Here is an 18,103-nt window from a genome sequence, read left to right as displayed (position 1 = left end):
AATGGCCTTAATGAAGAAAAAGAGCATTGTTATTCAATTTGACTCAAGCAGATTTCCATTTAGAATGACAATGTCGCCATTCACAATGCTATTGTTAGTGTTGTGTCATCCTTTCTATTTTAAATCTTGTTTTTCAGTAGTTTTTAACTCACCAGTAATTTTTCTTCCTTGACTATCAGGCTTAGCAAATAAAGTTGGCCAGTCTTGGCCAGTCAGTCTGTCTATTATCTACCTACATATTCTACATTCCTGCAGTAGTACACAATGCTAACTGACAGGATCATCTGTTTGGTAAATTATTCAGAAAGTCACTTTATACAGTTCAAAATCACTGTTGTTCTAAAAAGTGGAATTTGGCAAATGATTTACGCCTCATGTAGTCAAATTAATTTGGATTTCCTGATGACAAAAAGAACCTAACTGAATACTTGCAGGACTGATGTTTAAATATCTGCTTCTTATGTTTGTGGTTCTTTCCATGTACTAAATCTCCAAAATCTTTCTCACCCAGAAGGGGTATATCACAAACTGAGTAGATATTTTTTCTTTTGATTTAATAACTTATATTATACTAAGCAATTTTACCACATTCAAGAGCATATTCTGTATTGGAGATGATAACATACCAGAGTAAGTTCTTGAAAATCTAGTTTACATTTTGTACAACTGCAAATGTTCAAAGGGCCAAATCCTCTATTCAGATTGTCAGGTTATATCAAGGAAAACAAAAGAATACAGGTCCCATTTTTTTTTGTTGAGTGAAAAGAAGAGTGAAAGCCATTACATTTCTGGAGGAAATGTAGGATATAAGGATCCCTAAACAATGGAAGGACCATTTCTCATCTTGGCCATTGCTCAATTCATTTTGGAGATGGTCTTCTGGGCAGCCCCAGGAGACTGAGGCTTTTTAGGGCACCAGGTCTGTGCACCATCTCAACACATAAATATCCCATCTTTCTCTTTTCATATTAGAACTGCTTTGGTCTCTGAGACAGAGGACCCTGTGTGATTGTGGGTGCCTGAACATGCTCCTTGAAGGATGTCAGTACATCTACGATACAGCTCAGCTCTCACACCTTCTACATCCTACGTTCCCACAGGACTTTCTTTAGCTAACCCAAACACCCCATCTGCCTTGCATGCAGTTGGAATGTGAAGAACTTTTCTGTTTCATAAATCTGATCACTATACTGTTGCTCCTACATATTAATGGTGCCAGAACAGTGGCCTCATTTAAATCTCCTTTGCTTCCATGTGCTGTAATTAGTAAACCTAAAATGGATTTTCTGCTTTCTAAATAGGCTGTGATCCAAACCAGGAATTGACTGTAACCTGGATTTACAAGCCATCTCAGCATGATATCAAATATTCACTTTAGGGTTCACAGTTTGCAATAACATACACCAAAAACTAGCTGGAGCAGAAATGAAAGTTGGGTATTAGTTGAGCATCCTCAACAGTGCAGGTGTCAGAGAACAAATTATTATATCCAGAAGAAAATATTGCTTTCTAAATGCTGGACCAACTGCTCGGAAAAATTGGAAGGTGAGAGGAACAGATGGTTCTCCCAGACCAGGGAAGACTGAAGGGAGACAGTAGGACTGAGAGCAAGTGAAAAAAACTAATATCTGAACTCCCCTTCCCTCATCTTCCTCTCCTCCCCACTCTTCTCTCAGAATACCTAAATATTGCAAGTTTGGGATGACTAGTAGGACTGCAGAAGTCACCAAAGGAGTGCCAGAGCCTGGAGAAAAGGCTTTCAGTCACTGAGAATTGCACTCACAGAGTCACACTTGATCCGCCCAAAATGCCCAGTGAGTGCAAATGAGTTTCTGGAAGAAAAGAATGACTTATTGGTTTAGGCTTAGATCCTTCCTCTGGAGCTGACATCAGGGGTCAGAGTAGATTATACTTTCATATTCTCCTTCATTTAAGAGGTGCTTACAATAAAGATTTGAATTATCTCTTCTATCCTGAAAATTATTTTAAATATCAGATAACCAATAGATCAGCTGTTTCACAAAATAATGTTTCTATATACATAGATGTGTCACTTAGTTATATCTATGAAGGTGAGTGATTTGATTTTCTAATCAGAAAGTCTTTTAAACAGTCTCTAAAAGGTGATCATTTTGAGATCAACATTGCAGAAGCAAAACTTTCCAATTTACTAGCTGGCAATATAGCCAGAATATGCTTTGAGTTGACTAGATGTATTATCACCTGTCAGCTATTTAGAGCTCCTATTAAGTTAGAAGATAGACCTACACTGAGTAGGGGGGGAAAACTATATCTGCTTCCAGACATCAAACTGACATTTCCTGGAAAGAAAATGCCCCACCTGTTCACTACAGGCTTTGGAACTGCCAATAGGACACGCAGACATTATTTTCAGGACAACCAACTGAAAACAGATTAGTGAATATTTAAACTTTACCGCTACGTTATTATCTGCAGTACGTTAATCAGAACTGGAAGCATCTGTATTAAATATGGCACCTGCTGGAGACTATTCAAGAGAAAAAAGTCAAATACAGGAATAAGGCCAGTAACAACTGGGGGGTTCGAGGGAAATGCCTTGAAATAAATGGATTTCTATTTTCCTAGTACTGTGACTAGAAAGTGTCTTCTCATTGACACTTAGCACTTCCTTATAACATGGCCAATGTTTTATTGATCTATGAGTCTATTAATTCCAGAGCCTGGTTTTATGGAGTGTAGCAATGAAAATAAGTGCAGGTATGCAGTTTCTTCTGTCTCCGTGGGTGATTTGTCATACTCGCCAGCCAGTATTGAGATGACATCTGGAATTCAAGAATCAGATCAATAAAATCATTGGTTCAAATTTCTTAATTTGAATTCCATCTTCTGAAAAGTCTTTCCTGCTGATAAAGGAAGAAGTTTGCTAAGCAACAATTTCAGCATTTCTTCTCATGACTGAAAACCTGAGAGCAATTATAAATACTAAGAAAGGGGAAAGTAGAAGATATTCAGCAATCTCACTACTTTTATATTCAAAATTTCCATTGGCATCAAGTGAAACAGGTGTAAGCAGTGCTTTGCCTAGAGCACCCAAAGTAAATGCTACGTACGTAGTTTACACTGATTTCAAAGACAGGCAATTAATTCACTAAATATTTTGCATATTTAAAAACAATTTTTAAACTATTTATCTTTAAATGTCACAGAAAGATAACAAACATATTTGTGAAAACTAGCATACTAACTAGTTAGATCAGGCAAAAAGAATGTAAATAAGTGTGTGGTAATAAATGGTAAATATGTTTCAAGAACCAGAAAAGTAGGACTTAGAGAATTTCTAGTTCCATAAAATACACCTCACTTTTAAGGTTTTAAAAAAATCAATCCTGACAATGGATTCCGTATTCTAAGGACTGCAAGCATGAATCACAGATTTGACAGAACCAAAGTTTTTGACCTCACACATGAAGCTCTATTTGTGTTTGGTTAATTGAAAAAGTGGGTTTTAAAACAAAAAGCTTCTTCAGTACAATTATTTTTCCCCCACATCCACTCATTCTGACCCCCAACAATAGCCTTGCTTTTCTTAAAATAACAGAAAGATACTAAGCTATCTGCATACATCTCTCTGGAAATGGTAGATGGTAATCGTTATGCTATTTTGAAACCCTGCCTTGCTTACAGATTCATCATTCTGAGTATCATGCTCTTCAACTGTAATATTGCAATTTTGATTTCTAATGGATTTGATTTCAGGGTCACACTTGTATCATTCCCAACGGAAGTCTGAAATACAACTCTTCTTGCTGTGGAACTCCAAAGCATTAAAAGTTATCAAAATTGTGTGCCTTTGTGTATTTGCTATAGATATAATACAGCTCAGTAATTTCTCTGAGGGAATTATGATCCTCTGAAGTCAAGGCTTGGTTGCAACCACTAAAGTCAAACTTGAATGCCTTTAAGAATTTGCTCTAAATTTTCTTCTGCTATCTAATCAGAACTGAGAAAAATGTTAGCAAATCAGTTCGTTTACTGCATTATATATAACAGTAACCACAAAAGCTGAAACCAAAACTTTCCATTTGTATATAATGTTTTCATATAGGGACTAAGGGACAACATGGTGTTCCTACTCTAGCAGTTCTTCATGAAAAACTGCACACATTTTACTATTCAATATGAATTATGAAATCCATATTCAAGGGAGCTCTCAAATGGTAGGCAAGAACTATGACAAACAAGAAATATGACCCCACATATTTTGCTAGTATTTCTAACGAGTGGACTAGTTTAGTTAATAAATAGGATCATTTTGTTATCTTCCCTGTTAAGGGGATTAAATTAATTCTATATTCTTGTAATTATAAGCAGATTTTTTTTTTAATTGAACTAACTTCCCGGCATTCTATTTTATTCGCAATAAAAAATTATTTTCAGTCCTTTTTTTATAGCATAGATTTCTGTATGTAACTGTTGGGACACGAATTACCTCCAGGGTATCTGTAGAGTAGGACAAATACTATCTTGTTTTACCATGACATGAATTAATCTATGTCTCTCAGAGCTTTAAATCCCTAATTCAATGGCACAATTCCAGCTAGATTCATACTGGAATCCTTTCTGATTTCTTTGTAAGATCCTTGCAGACCTTTAAGATACCCTGATTTTATAAACTCTCTAAACAAAGGCAAACTTGACTCTGGATTGCAATTAGGATTCATGTTCTTGGCCCACTAGGTTGATAAGTAAGATTAACTCCATTTAATCATGCAATTGAAAATAAGAACTCTTTATGATAGTACTTCATTATCACTCCTCAGAAAGGATTATATCTTGCTTCATGATAAGCAGCAAATGATGATCCAGTAACAAACAGCAGAGTTAAGAAAATAACATACAAAAATTTTTACCTTTTATCTTCGATATTGTAAAAATTTTTCTTGGTTCACAATGAAATAATGATACCTCAGTTAAGTAGAACTTTTTAAAAGTGACAGCTTGATTAAAATTTTTCTCTTTTATTTTGAAGGGTTTGAAATCTGTATTTCAAATACATTGAAGGAGATTTTTAAACAAAAAAGTATCACTGAAGAATACTGACATTTTTCACTCAGAGGATGCTGATTAGAGGATGCCAACTTCTTCAGTCAAAAATAAAAATATTTTTAAAAAATCAGTAACTGCACTGTCCTTAAACAATTTATGTGATTAAATAATAATTATATACTTATACTGTTAATATATATATACATAAATACATGTATGTATATACATACATACACAAGTCTCTATTTGTCATTACTAAAGTATTTTGGAAAGTTTGTTCTTGCATTATGTTGTGTTTGGTTTCAAAAACTCAAAAAGTAATTCTACATTAATACTAGTCCTCACAAGTTTCAATGAATTATGCTTTACATCTAAGAAACACCAGTACAGTTTAGTAGGTGTAGAACAGTTCAGAAATTATCCTAAATTTGCATTTCTAGGATTCTAGATAATCCTAGAATGCTTCAAAGTGGTTCAGGCTTGACACTGTGAATAAACACCCAGAATAATTTGAGTACTCAGTGGCATTTTTCCATAATTCTACTTTGGGCATGTCTCTGCATGTTTTAAGCAAACTTTCAAATGACCAGGCCTGAGTAATGCAAAGTCTATTTGAAAGTCAATAGGAAGTCTTCATGCTCCATTACTTTTGTTTCAGTGGGCTCAGTTAATCAAATCAGGAAACAGGAATAAAACTGAAATTTAATTGACTGGTCATAAACATTCATACAGATCAGATTGCAAACTCCAACTTTGCAATGTGATAGATGAAATTTTAGAAAATCGCAGCCACCTGAAGAATCTCTTAAATAAAACCTTAGACAAGGGTGGACTTCTCTGACATTATTGGATATATTTCATTGTTAAATTGTTATCAATCCAAGTGCCGCATTCACAGAATCATATGAAAATAGAAGTAGAGGAGATGTGATATCTCCCTTTTGCCTTGTTCAAAAGAAATTTCAAAAAACTATTTTAATTTTTCATGAAATAAAGTTCTTCCTTTCTAAGCAGTTAATATTCTAGAAGGGTTTCCAGGCTGAATTTTACTTTGGATACCTTTGATAACCAACACAGCTGAGGAAGCTAAGGTGTGCCCTAATGTGAAATGCCACATAGTAAAAGAGCACAATTCTCACCCTAAATGAGAGACTAAGACGCCACCGCCTTATCTACTTCTACAAACACCTGTGTTGATGTGCACCTTTTCTGTCCTGCTGAATACCCTGCAAACATTTAAAAAACAAGGGCCTTGCAGCAGAGAGCTCAAGCTTTCATTTTCAAGTCCAAATGCCACATTCCAATATGCTTTTTAGAGACAGCTTTACAATCCCCCAAACTACAGCAAGCCATATTGCCAGACTAAGACAGAGATAGAAGCAGCTTTGCAAAAATGCAAAGGAAGAAGTATAAACATACAGTATATATTGCTAGCCTAGCCCACTGGGCATATATTGTTGGTCACAGCATGGATCTGACACTGTGGGGAATATTTACAGCATGGGGTGTGGAGAACTACACACGCAAACAATTGTGAGAACAATATATTTTTTCTTATGTGAAATGCATAGAAAATTGACCCTGTTGGGATGTAAATGGGGAATTGGATTGTTGTGGAAATTCTACTGGTTCTTGTGCTTTTCAAATGTTGAATTTTCTTTTTAAGCGATCAAAAGTGTCTTTGAGTCACAACAGTCAAAGATGGTAAAGACCACATATTGCTCTAATTCTGTTCTTCATGACATCTTGCAGAGATTAATGCTTGAAAGATATTATTAGAACTTTTTATTCCTTTATCCCAAACTGACACCATATGAAAAGCTTGCCACGATAGCTCTTCAATATCTTTTCCTTTTATTTTTGAAGATGTACCATGTAAATGAAACTGAGAAAAGTAATATCAAAGCTAAAAGAAAGAGCTAATATGCACTACATACAGACATTTAAACACCCGCTATATCCTCTCTTACTCAGGTAGTAGAGTATTCACTCTACCCCTTGAAGTATGAGTGCTTTAGCCTTCCATTTTACTTTATTTCCTCCCTGCTTCTTTCTTTCCCCATGGAACTGCTGAGTCCCTATTTACAAAGGTTCTTCTCAACACACACGATAAGACTGAACAAAACTACAATTCTCCTAACCAGCAGGACATGGTACTTCCAGGGCCTTCTTATCCCAGTTTAGCGCAAGGAGAAGCTGAAGGAATTTTGTCTGTTCTGAATATTGCCAGGAAATCATCCCTGGCAGAGATTCCTTACGCCCATGAGATACTAGCGACAGGTAAACAGGTTGCTGTGAGTATACACCAGAATGTCATAAGGGATTCATATACACCACCACTGAAGATTTCCATTGACTTCTAGAGCCTCTGGTAGTAAACAATAGGTTTCTAAATTGGTTTCTCAAGGAAAAGCTTCTCCTCAAAAACCTTTTGCAACTTTTCTTCTCCATTTGAATTAACCACACTAAGTCTATTGCTGTACTATCAATACTGACAATTTCAAGGTATATATATATTTCCAGCAAGCACAATAATGTTAAATTTTTGTGGTATTGCTTCTTTGTTGCAGTAAAACACTGGGGAAAAAAAAAAAAGTCTCATTGTGAGATAAAGTAAAAAAAAAAACCCACCAATACACATATCCTGGTTCCATAGAGGAATAGGACTTCTGCAATAAAGTAAAAAATTGTGTCCTTCCTTTAACTGTCAAAAGGAAATATTGTATCACAAACCTAACAGGGCAAAGTTGACTCTATGTCATTGATGATAGTATTATACAGCTTCATATTTATTTCAGATTGCTCACACAGCAAAATGAAGCATTGATCAGCCATCCATATCATTATTTAAATAAGGAAACCATCCTTTCTTTCACCTAAAAGAACTTCAGAAGAGTGAATTTGAAATACTATCCCATTTTCAAATACCAAAAGTGGGATATATGGAAAGTTGAAATGTTTGCAAAATTTACCACAGTGACAAAATTTCATGTGAATTAAACCTTGATGTCTTGATTCTTCAGTCAGTAAAACAATCTTACTACAAGAGTCAGCCAATAAATCGAGTAGGAAGATGCATTTCCATATACTCATTTTTTCCAAGGGGAGATGAATATTATTTTCCATTTTCCAGTTAAAAAATACAGTGAAGATTACTCAATCTTAAAAGAAATGTTAGCACACTACTTACTGTTAATGTAAGAGAAATAATACTTGATATAAGTGCAGAACTGTTATGAAAACATGCCTTGTATATCAATGGGATGAAAAAAAAATATTGTATTTCAAAAAGACTTTAAAAGTTTAGTTTTTGCTTATTTAAGCATAATTAGAATTTTTATATTTAGATTAGAAATTCACAGTACAATGCATCACAATCCATACTTTACATATATGGCATAAATATATGCCTACGGGAATTTCCACATTTGAATTAAAGACAATCACAATTTAGGGATTATTTCTCTTGGTTTAGATCTTTATCAGTGTGGCAGATGCACTTGACCCCCTCTCCAGCCAAACCAACAGCATTCTGAGAAGCGACAACCACATAGTAAAATCCCTGTCTAAAGAGGAGTTGGTAAGTGGGTGTTCACTGCTTCCCAGTTACCCACTGAAAGCTCAGTGCATCTCGGAAGCCACAGAAACAGACACAGTAAGCAAAAATGGGGTATATGAATCTTGTAGTGTTTATGAGTATTAACGGTGGAACACACAATAAATTTCCAGGGCTATCCAGAGCTGAAATACTCATTGAAAGAGGAGTCTCTGAGCTACAGAAAGTCCTCCTTCAATAGACTAATCTCTTTTCAAGGCAACTACTGCATCTCTCTTGTCAATTGGTTTAATAACTGCTGTAACTCAAGAAGATGCAATACTCTGGTCACCGAGCAAAAAGCTTCAAAGCCCTCCAGAGGTAGATCTTACCATATACATCATAATCTCATCCAAAGATCTATTTTTGTCTCCTCCACTATTCTTGTCTATATTATAATCAAACTCTGACAGACCAATATGCTACCAGAGATCTGAATAAGCATTTTAAATGAAAAGTCGTTACCTAGAATATTGACTAACACAAGGAGAGCACATTTAAATACTTCAGGTCTTGGTAGACTTGAATAATCTTCAAAAAATGGCATGTGTCTACAAATGTTGTACACCAGCCCTACTGCATTAAATCAGTTTATGACTGTTTCCAACTGACAGGGATGTGGCCTAAATAAAGTATAATTCAGCATATCATAGTACCATGTAGAGGCATCCTTCTCTCCCCAAGCCTTCTCACCCCCTCTCTTCCGCACACACATCACGGATTCTTTATACACGTCCAGATTCATTTAGATATAAATGTGGAGTTCTTCTGTCTACTCTTTTGAGGAAAAATGGCAGAAAAGCAGCTCTGCCCCTGAATTTGAACCTTCAGTAAGATGACAACTGACTGTGCCCTACTTAATATTAACACACATGGAAAAACTGTTACATGTTAAGCGTGATACTCAGTTGTTGAATCACCACAGTTTGTGTTGGAAATTCCTGAAAACTATAAATTTAATCTCATCCTATGGAAAGGTAATAGGTAAAATAACTCAGTTTTTGGAAAGCATATATCAGTTCTTCAGCAGCAGGAGTTATGGTGTCAATGTAATTTTTTTGAGATGTATATGCCACATATACAAGTTTTAATAGGTAATATTGGAAGATGAAACACCTTCATGACCTCCATTGTATTCATACCCTTCTGAGGGGTTGAAATTTTTACCTGATTTCTTGGATCCATCTTTTCCATCCATGAGAAGGTACACCGATGATTCTTCAATTTTGCACCAAAAGCCCTTTTGATTGCTTGATGTTTTTTGATGCTTCTTACAGTAGCAGTGGAAGCTGAAGAAAAAAACGTATAAGGATCAACATCTTTCCTCTGATATATATCTTATGCAATTGATAAAGTAATAATCTGTACAGATAGATTTCCTTTTTTTACTTAACTGAAACACATTATGATGAAACTGTGAACTGCTACAAGTTAAAAGGTTGAGACATATCTAGGTTGTGGAGCTGCTGGATGTGAATAGAAAACAGGACAAAAGTGTCCAATTTGGAAAGATTTAACTGATTATTGTTCTAATACTTTAGCTAGTTCAATATGTAGATATGTTCTATACTGACATTCACTAAATAATATGTTTCAATCTTTTCTGAGTCTGGTAATAAGCATGACTAAAATTTTCAAAGGCATTCAAAACTTAATGGGAGATGAACACGTAATTATTCTTTAGATACTTTGAAAATCTCAAGCTTGATACTTACTGCTTATTGATCATGAACTGTAACACACCTAAAGTTACACCATTAAATTACATGGTAAAATGAAATACTTGTTAACAGTACCCTATTAAAAAAAATACAGAAAGAGCTAAAATTTCAAGTAAGAAACTATTCTCACCATACTTCATATACCAATCTTCAGCAGAAGCTGATCATAATATTTTTTTAAATGGAAAAACTTCAACATGAAAAATTAGTCTGATTGTGTAAGTGTACCTCACATATGTACTTATACTGCACCAGGAAGTGTGAGTCCTTGTGAGACCGAGGAGCTTTGGCACCCAGTGTTTTGTTGTTACAGTTCAATAAAATCACTTTGTGTTACATTTATTTCTGTATAAAATAAAGTGAATGTCACACTTTTTTGTCATACCATTTTTATGTAACAGATTTTTTTCTATATCCATTAGTTTAAAAAGTCATAACCAGGCAAATCATTTATCAAAATGAAAAATGCTGTACTCCTTGAGCAAGGAAAGGGGAGTCTAAATAAAATGTCCCTGCTCTTAAATTAATGAAACCATCTTACATTTAATATTTTCTCTTAAGTAGTTATGTAAGCACTCCAAGATCATTAATGAAGAAGTACAGAATCACAATTTACAGCTGAAGGGCAAAACTGCTAAAAAACATTTCAGAATCATGTCATCAAGTGATACAGTCTAGGAAAATAAACGTAAGGAACATTGATCTCCAATATTATAACTAAATATACATAACACATGATAAGGAGAAAGGACAAGAAAGTTCATTAAAACCTGACTTGGAACCTAACATGCGGGACTAATGAAGCAGAGGTACTAGGGAAGGGTCAGGTTTATAAATAAGAGGCACTTTCATTTTAATAAAAAACAATTTTTAAACTAGATTTTTTTTGTCACTATTCCAATTGTGAATAAGACTAAAAGTTTATTATTTCTAAAGATAATTTCTTTGTGGGCAACATCCCCAAGTGTACCTTTGGTCACTTCATCTGCTGATATGGTGATATGTTACATTTCTGTCCCACAGAATCACAGCAGCAGTTCAGCTGCCCTTTGTAAATCCAGTTCATGCTTGCCATCCAGACACTAATACACATGTTCCTAGCCTTCTTTCTAAAAAGTCTGGCAGAACAAATTTGCCCAGGTTTTCTCAAGTAATGCAATAACTGATCTTTCAATATATAATACATTTATTGCAACAAAAGAAAATTCACAGAATTCATCCAAGCAAGCTAATGGAACCTGCAGAAATAGTGTTGGAGCCACTGGTTATTATTCTTCAGAACTAATGGCGAACAGCCAAGGTCCCAGAGCTGAGAAATTACACACCATATTATGAATTTTGAAGAGAATAAATAAAAACCAGCTGAGCTACCAGGGGAATTATAGAAGAGAGGATTAAAATTTGAGTTGCCAAGTTAGCTAGCAAAGCAGTCAATTCGCAAGCTGTTGGAAAGGCATGATGGAAAGGCATGCTGAAAGGTGGGTGATAAAGAGCAGAAATAGGAATTTATAAAGACAAAGTAGGTCTATGATATAAGTATTATTGAAATGGGGCTCCTTCTCAGTGCTGTTGCCACCGCTCAACCCCTTAGAACAATCAGATGGCCTTAAGACACTTTCACATGTGCCAGCAAGTACCAGAGTCATCTTTTATCAGACTTAGGAGGAACAATCAACCACTCTAATCCCTCATTGCTTTCCAGTGTTTAGGCAGAAAAACCTTAGTTTGTTAATGTCCCTTTACACCATTCAAACTTTGTCCAATATTAGACCACCTTGCATTTGTCAAATACTTGGCTTTAAATTGCATGCGGAGTACAACAGAACATCTTACAACGTATGGCAGAAGATGGAACATAGATCTGTCACACTTAAATGGGAATATTCCTATATATGGATTAGGTCTACAATCTCAGCAGCTACAAAACCAGTTTAAGAACAGGGCAAGAACAGCCCTTTTTTGAACATGCTCCAGCATCTAAATGTCTTTCTTGTTGTGAGGGGCCCAAAACCAAACCCTGTATTCAAGTTGTGGCCTCACCACTGTTGAGCACAGAGGAACAATCACTCTCCTAGCCCAGCTGGTCACGCTTTTTCTGATACATGGAAGATTATTTCTGATGTGGGAACTAGAAACCAGCAGACACAAACAGTTAGAACAGCCAAGTTTATCAGAAACACACACACACACACACAAAATAGTCCTGTTCAATTTAGACCTAAAATACTTTGATAAATGATAAATAATTAAATCACAAAGTTCCACAAAATAAATAATTTTCTCCATTTTAGCAAATATTACCCATTCACAAAATCCAACACCTGAGCTGCGTTCAGTTTTAAAACTCCTTCTTTACATAAAAATATGTTATTTCCTTGACAGTTTATGAATTGTCAGACAAATCAGTTTACTTTTGCCCCTTCATTACCAATGGCCTGTTTTCTGGCATGTCATAGCTTCCCATACATGCCACAAGTAAATTCTATATGTAGGCACTCAGTCTTGATCAGGAACTCAGATCCTACCCCTCACTGTGCTGATATATATATAGGGAGTACCTTGTGCTTCTCAGAAGCAAGTGGGGCAGATAATCCCAGGCATAAGCAAGGTCACAAACCAGAAAGAACGCAGACACTTTACTAAGCTATTAAAAAGTGCAAATTCAATGAGGCAGATTTATGATGCTGCTAACTTAACATCTTTTACTTCGTTCCACAAGCAGCAAGTGAGTGTTCTCCTTGCAAGGACTAGAGGATTTGCTCTGTAATTCTATGAAACAGAATGCTTTCTACTACTGGAATGAGGTCTGTATCACATGACTATAAAAGTCACACCAGCATGTTCTACTTATATTATTTCTTACCGCTATTTAGAGTTTTTCTAATTGTTATAATTAATTTTGAAGACGTCACTTCTGTTAGCTATCCTGTATTCAATGAGAATATCTTAAAAGTGCAGACATATGTATGCTTATTACTTATTTTAATATAAAGTAATAATTCTTTTGAATCTAAGAGAAAATAACAGGCTAGAATGGTTAGAGCTGATTTGAATGACTGATAATATAATTAACATAAGAATGTATGCTTAGTTTACCATTAGTGCTGCATCTCTTTTGAGAACTATGTAGTGAGGTACTTGTAAAAATGTATCCACTGTTGTTAGCTCTTTTACTTTTATAATTATTGTCATCCCAGTTTTTAATTTTTCTTAAAAAATTGTGCCTTTACTATTAGAAAACACAGGTCTACTTCTGAATATTTGTATTTTCTGAACTATGATTGCCATCAAATACAAGGAACTGCCATTTTTTTCCTAATACTTGTAGTTTTCTATGTGTTATTTGCTTCAGAGGTAAAAAAGCCATCCACGTCTGTTACCTCACACCACACGCTACTTTGCATTTGATTTGTAAACAGAAGAAAGAAATGTGAAATCAGAAAGATGTACTAAAAAAAATGTCAATAGGAATGTAGTGGATCTCCCAGCTCATTAGAATAATAGTGCAAGAATTACAACAGATTCAGGTTAGGCTGAAATCTCAAAAGTGTGATTTCCTAATGGTATATCCTAGGGTTTTATTTTGCTCCCCTCTATTTCTTTTCCTTCAGTTTTTCAAGTCAAAATGTAAACAGTCTGTGGAACCAAACAGAATAGTCAGTTAATTTTAGATTAGTTTAAAATGTTGATCTACAGGACAAAACCAAGACCTTTAAAAGCTTTTGCTTCAAAGTGAAGCAGCATGGCACAATGGCTAGCTCTAGCTCATCCACTGGGCTAACAAGAAGCAGTAGAAGTAACACTAGAATTAGCATGAATCCCACATATTGGTTTCATTCTGTAAGGATTTATAAATACACTCATAGGACAAAGGACCACATATAAATATTACCTGATAGTACTGGAACAGACATCCAAGGAAATGCACACAATTTGCCAAATCCAGAAAAAAAGAGCTCCAGATATGCAGAGACACCAAGAACAAAGTGAAAAAAGAAAGGGGTGGGGGGCACTAGACTTCACACTAAAAAATGTGGATTCCCTTTCTTCTGAAATTACCCTTTAAACCTTAAACCACGATTAAAGTTTGGATTCAGTGTGAAATGTCATACATCACTCCAAAATACATTTTTGTATTCCATGCGATGAGATAGTTGGAAGAGATATACAATACTCCTCTAAATGGATTGTGCTTCCGAAGCTCTGTTAGAATAAACTTTACATTTATTTTCATCAACGTGGCAGACTTGTCTCATTATCCAGATTCATATTTGTTTTCCAGAGGATTTCAATTGTGAGTATTTGGTAGCCAACTCTGAAAAAAATAAAAAGTGCATTCATCACTCCCCTAATATAGATATATAACAGCCTGAGGTGCAATAAAGCTCATATTGCCTCTGGTTTAGGAAGACTCTATTAATAACAGGTGTCAGAGCTGTAAGTTAGATATACGTATTTTTCCAAACCACTATCAAACAAAACTTTGTAGAAAATTACATATAAAAGAACTGTGTCCTGATATCATTACTAAGATTGCAAAGTCAAGTACTATTCAAGTATTAGGAACCACTTTGCACGTGATAAGATGCTTAATTTCACAATCCAAGTCAGCATTGTATCCCTTACTGCATGGAGCTGATGGTACCACCTTATGAACAGCTTTTGCTCTTTTTTTCTGTTCCTTTTCAGTATGTTATGCCAGGCCTTGGTTACCATACAGTACTCAATGCTCTGAGCTGAAGATGGAATTAGTAATTTTCTCGTGAGCTTCTTCATGGGACTCATCACAAGAGTATCAGGCGTTAAGAGACATTAACAAATTTACCTTTGCAACAACCTAAAGGAAGAATGGGTTTTATTATGGCCATTTTACTGCTTAGGAGCTAAGGCACATAGGATCAGACTTTTCAAAGTTAAATAGGTAGCCGAAAATCCAAGAAGTACCATAATATTTTTTCCCAAAAGTGCTGAAACACTTTTGAATTTTCTTCTATGAGACTATGCCCACTCGTAACCATTCAAATGCATTTAAAAATCTGACCAAGACAGATTAAGGACGAAGGTATCCACAAATTGTGGGTTCCCATCTTGGATCTCATCTGCAGAGTGTCTAGCACTTTACTATTGTTATTTTATGCTTTAAACACAAGCTTCAAGCTTCAGTCGTAGCTCTGAGTCCTCAACATTTCTGCATATCAGTCATCAAGATCTCAAGTCAGGCACCCAAAAATACTGAACACCTCTGCAAACACTTTTAACATAAATGAACTATCAGCAAAAAGAAACTCTGTGGAGCTGCTGTGGGCAATTTTCAAATATGCTAAGTATGTAAGTATACGCTCTCTGCAATTCTCATCATCATTTGTGATGCATCTTTTAGTTTCTGCAAAAAATGGAGGAATCTCCACTTGCTCTTGACTGCAATCTCTTTCACCATGAACTCTGAATCTCTTGTACTGAATGGGACAGCAATTTCTCACAAATATATACATGATTGTGCAACTCAAGACCATTATGCTATGTATATATGTAGAAGCCAATCTGCATTTGCAGTGCAGCTGATGTACAAACTATAAATCACTCGACTTTGCAACTCTAACAGGGTTCTTTTAAAGCTTTGTGGAGTTGTTGGGTTTTTTTTTTTTTTGGTAGCATTAAATGTTTTAGAGAGAACAATCATAAAAAAAGCACAAGACTGTCCTCATCATTTACCACCCCGACATGCCTTAATTTTCACCAGGCCTTTTGAAGCCCCACAAACATGCAGGTGACCCTTATCATCATTTCCATGATAAGACGACAGAATTCATGGTCTTGCCTTTGTGTTAGATCTGTCCAAATTAAACTTCAAGCTCTCAAAGTCCTAGGAATAAAACTGCCACTTCAAGTCACTTCATTTCACACTAAAGAAATCTAAACAGATAGCCTTTTCATAGATAACATTTTTTTAACTTCTTTATTTTCTTTGACATATTTGAGCTATCCTGAAGTAAAGTCATATTCATAGTAGTGTTCTACAGTCAATAGAACTAGCTGCACACATGGAATCCAACCTGAAATCCAAGACCTGCAGCAATTTCTTCATATATTTTTTGTCTGCTCTTGTATAAATAACCTAAAATATTGTGACATATAAATTCTAATATTGCACAACAGATGACTTTTTACAATTATATAAGTGGTAATCATGAAGTGTATTTCAACTAGCTGCTTTAATTACAGCATTAAATCATCAAACTAAGATCTGTCATGTAATAGGGCAACAAAACTTGAAGGACATCAGAGGACATTTTTGTTCCTGTAAAAGTATTTGCTTATCACATCCATTGCAGACATAGATGTGCAGAAGAAATGATAAATGAAGAGTCATAATTGAAAGTAGTAAAGACTCCTTAATGCTCTAATAAATTTCCAGTGTACTAGAAAGATACTTGAATTGTTGGCTAACACAGAAACAGAGAGTAATCATAAGCATATCTTCACCAACACCGAAATATGTGTAAGGACAATAAAACTATATATATTCTTTTGTTCAACATCTTTGATGGAGAACTATCATTTAGAAATAACACATAATAGCTCTATAATGTGTAATATATAATTATGTAAATAATTAGCATAATCTTGAGATAAGATGAGGTCTATTAGTGGCAGTGGATACTTTGAACCTTGCACATTCAGTCAAAAAGACCAATGACATCCAATCAAACTTATTTAAAATGAATTGCAACAAACAATGGCAGCACAGCTGCTATTAGAATTATAATTGAGTTTAGGAGGGAAACAGCAGCTGAATGCAATGCAGATAATTAAGGAGCAAGCTTTTGTTAACACCATCAGTAGGGTCATGATTCTGCAGATTGTGAACTTATTATGGGTGAACAAAACTAGTCTATTTTTATAACAGAGGTATATTTCTGGTTTTTATACTAATAAAGTATATTCTGGCTACAGGGTAGTTGATCACTTCTTTACTTAAGCTATCCATTTAGAAAAATGATAAGCATTTACAAAATCTATGATTACCATGGAAACCTTATTCTTAAATGCTGAGGATTATGAGAAGAATTGGTTATACAATTGGATGGGTAAATAACAAGCCTCTGAGTATGACAAAGACTGTAGCTACGAAATTACATTAAGTAATTTGTCTCTTTTAGGCTAATACACATTTTATGGTAAGCCAGCACCGACAGAGAAGCAATATACCTTCTGTGGGTGAATAGTGAAAAGCAAACATTTAAAAACATAACATTTACAGGAAGCAGAAAGAAACTGCATAAATGCAAGTTCTTCTTGTCCTAACACTTAACCCGGGTGTTACAGAATTACAAAAGTGATCTAAAATTTGTATTTCCTACTGTGTGTTGACTAATGTAGGAACAAAGGCTACCTGTATAGAAAAGGCAAACAAGCAAGAGTCACTAAAGGATTCAAAGTCACTTCGTGCTTGCAGCTTGGCTCCATAGTCAGGAAATGGTGATACTTGACCATTCATAACCATGAGTCAGGGTTCCAGAAATGGAAAAGAAGTCATTAAAATGCCAAGAACAACATTACATGCTGTTAGTAATATTACTGTTATAATATCATATTGTCATAGTAACTGGTACTATTCAAACAAAATGAAGAGTGCAGGTCTACCAAAGATGATGTTATCACCATTATACTAGTAACTCCTTTAACTCCTACAGTGTGGACTCAGGATCTTTGGTTTAAGACAAGCCTGCTGACAACATAGGTCATTTCACTGGCAAAT

Source organism: Patagioenas fasciata, chromosome 4 (genome assembly GCF_037038585.1).
Source record: "Patagioenas fasciata isolate bPatFas1 chromosome 4, bPatFas1.hap1, whole genome shotgun sequence".
NCBI lineage: Eukaryota > Metazoa > Chordata > Aves > Columbiformes > Columbidae > Patagioenas > Patagioenas fasciata.
The sequence above is the reverse complement of the archived record's forward strand: the minus strand, read 5'-3'. Positions refer to the sequence as shown.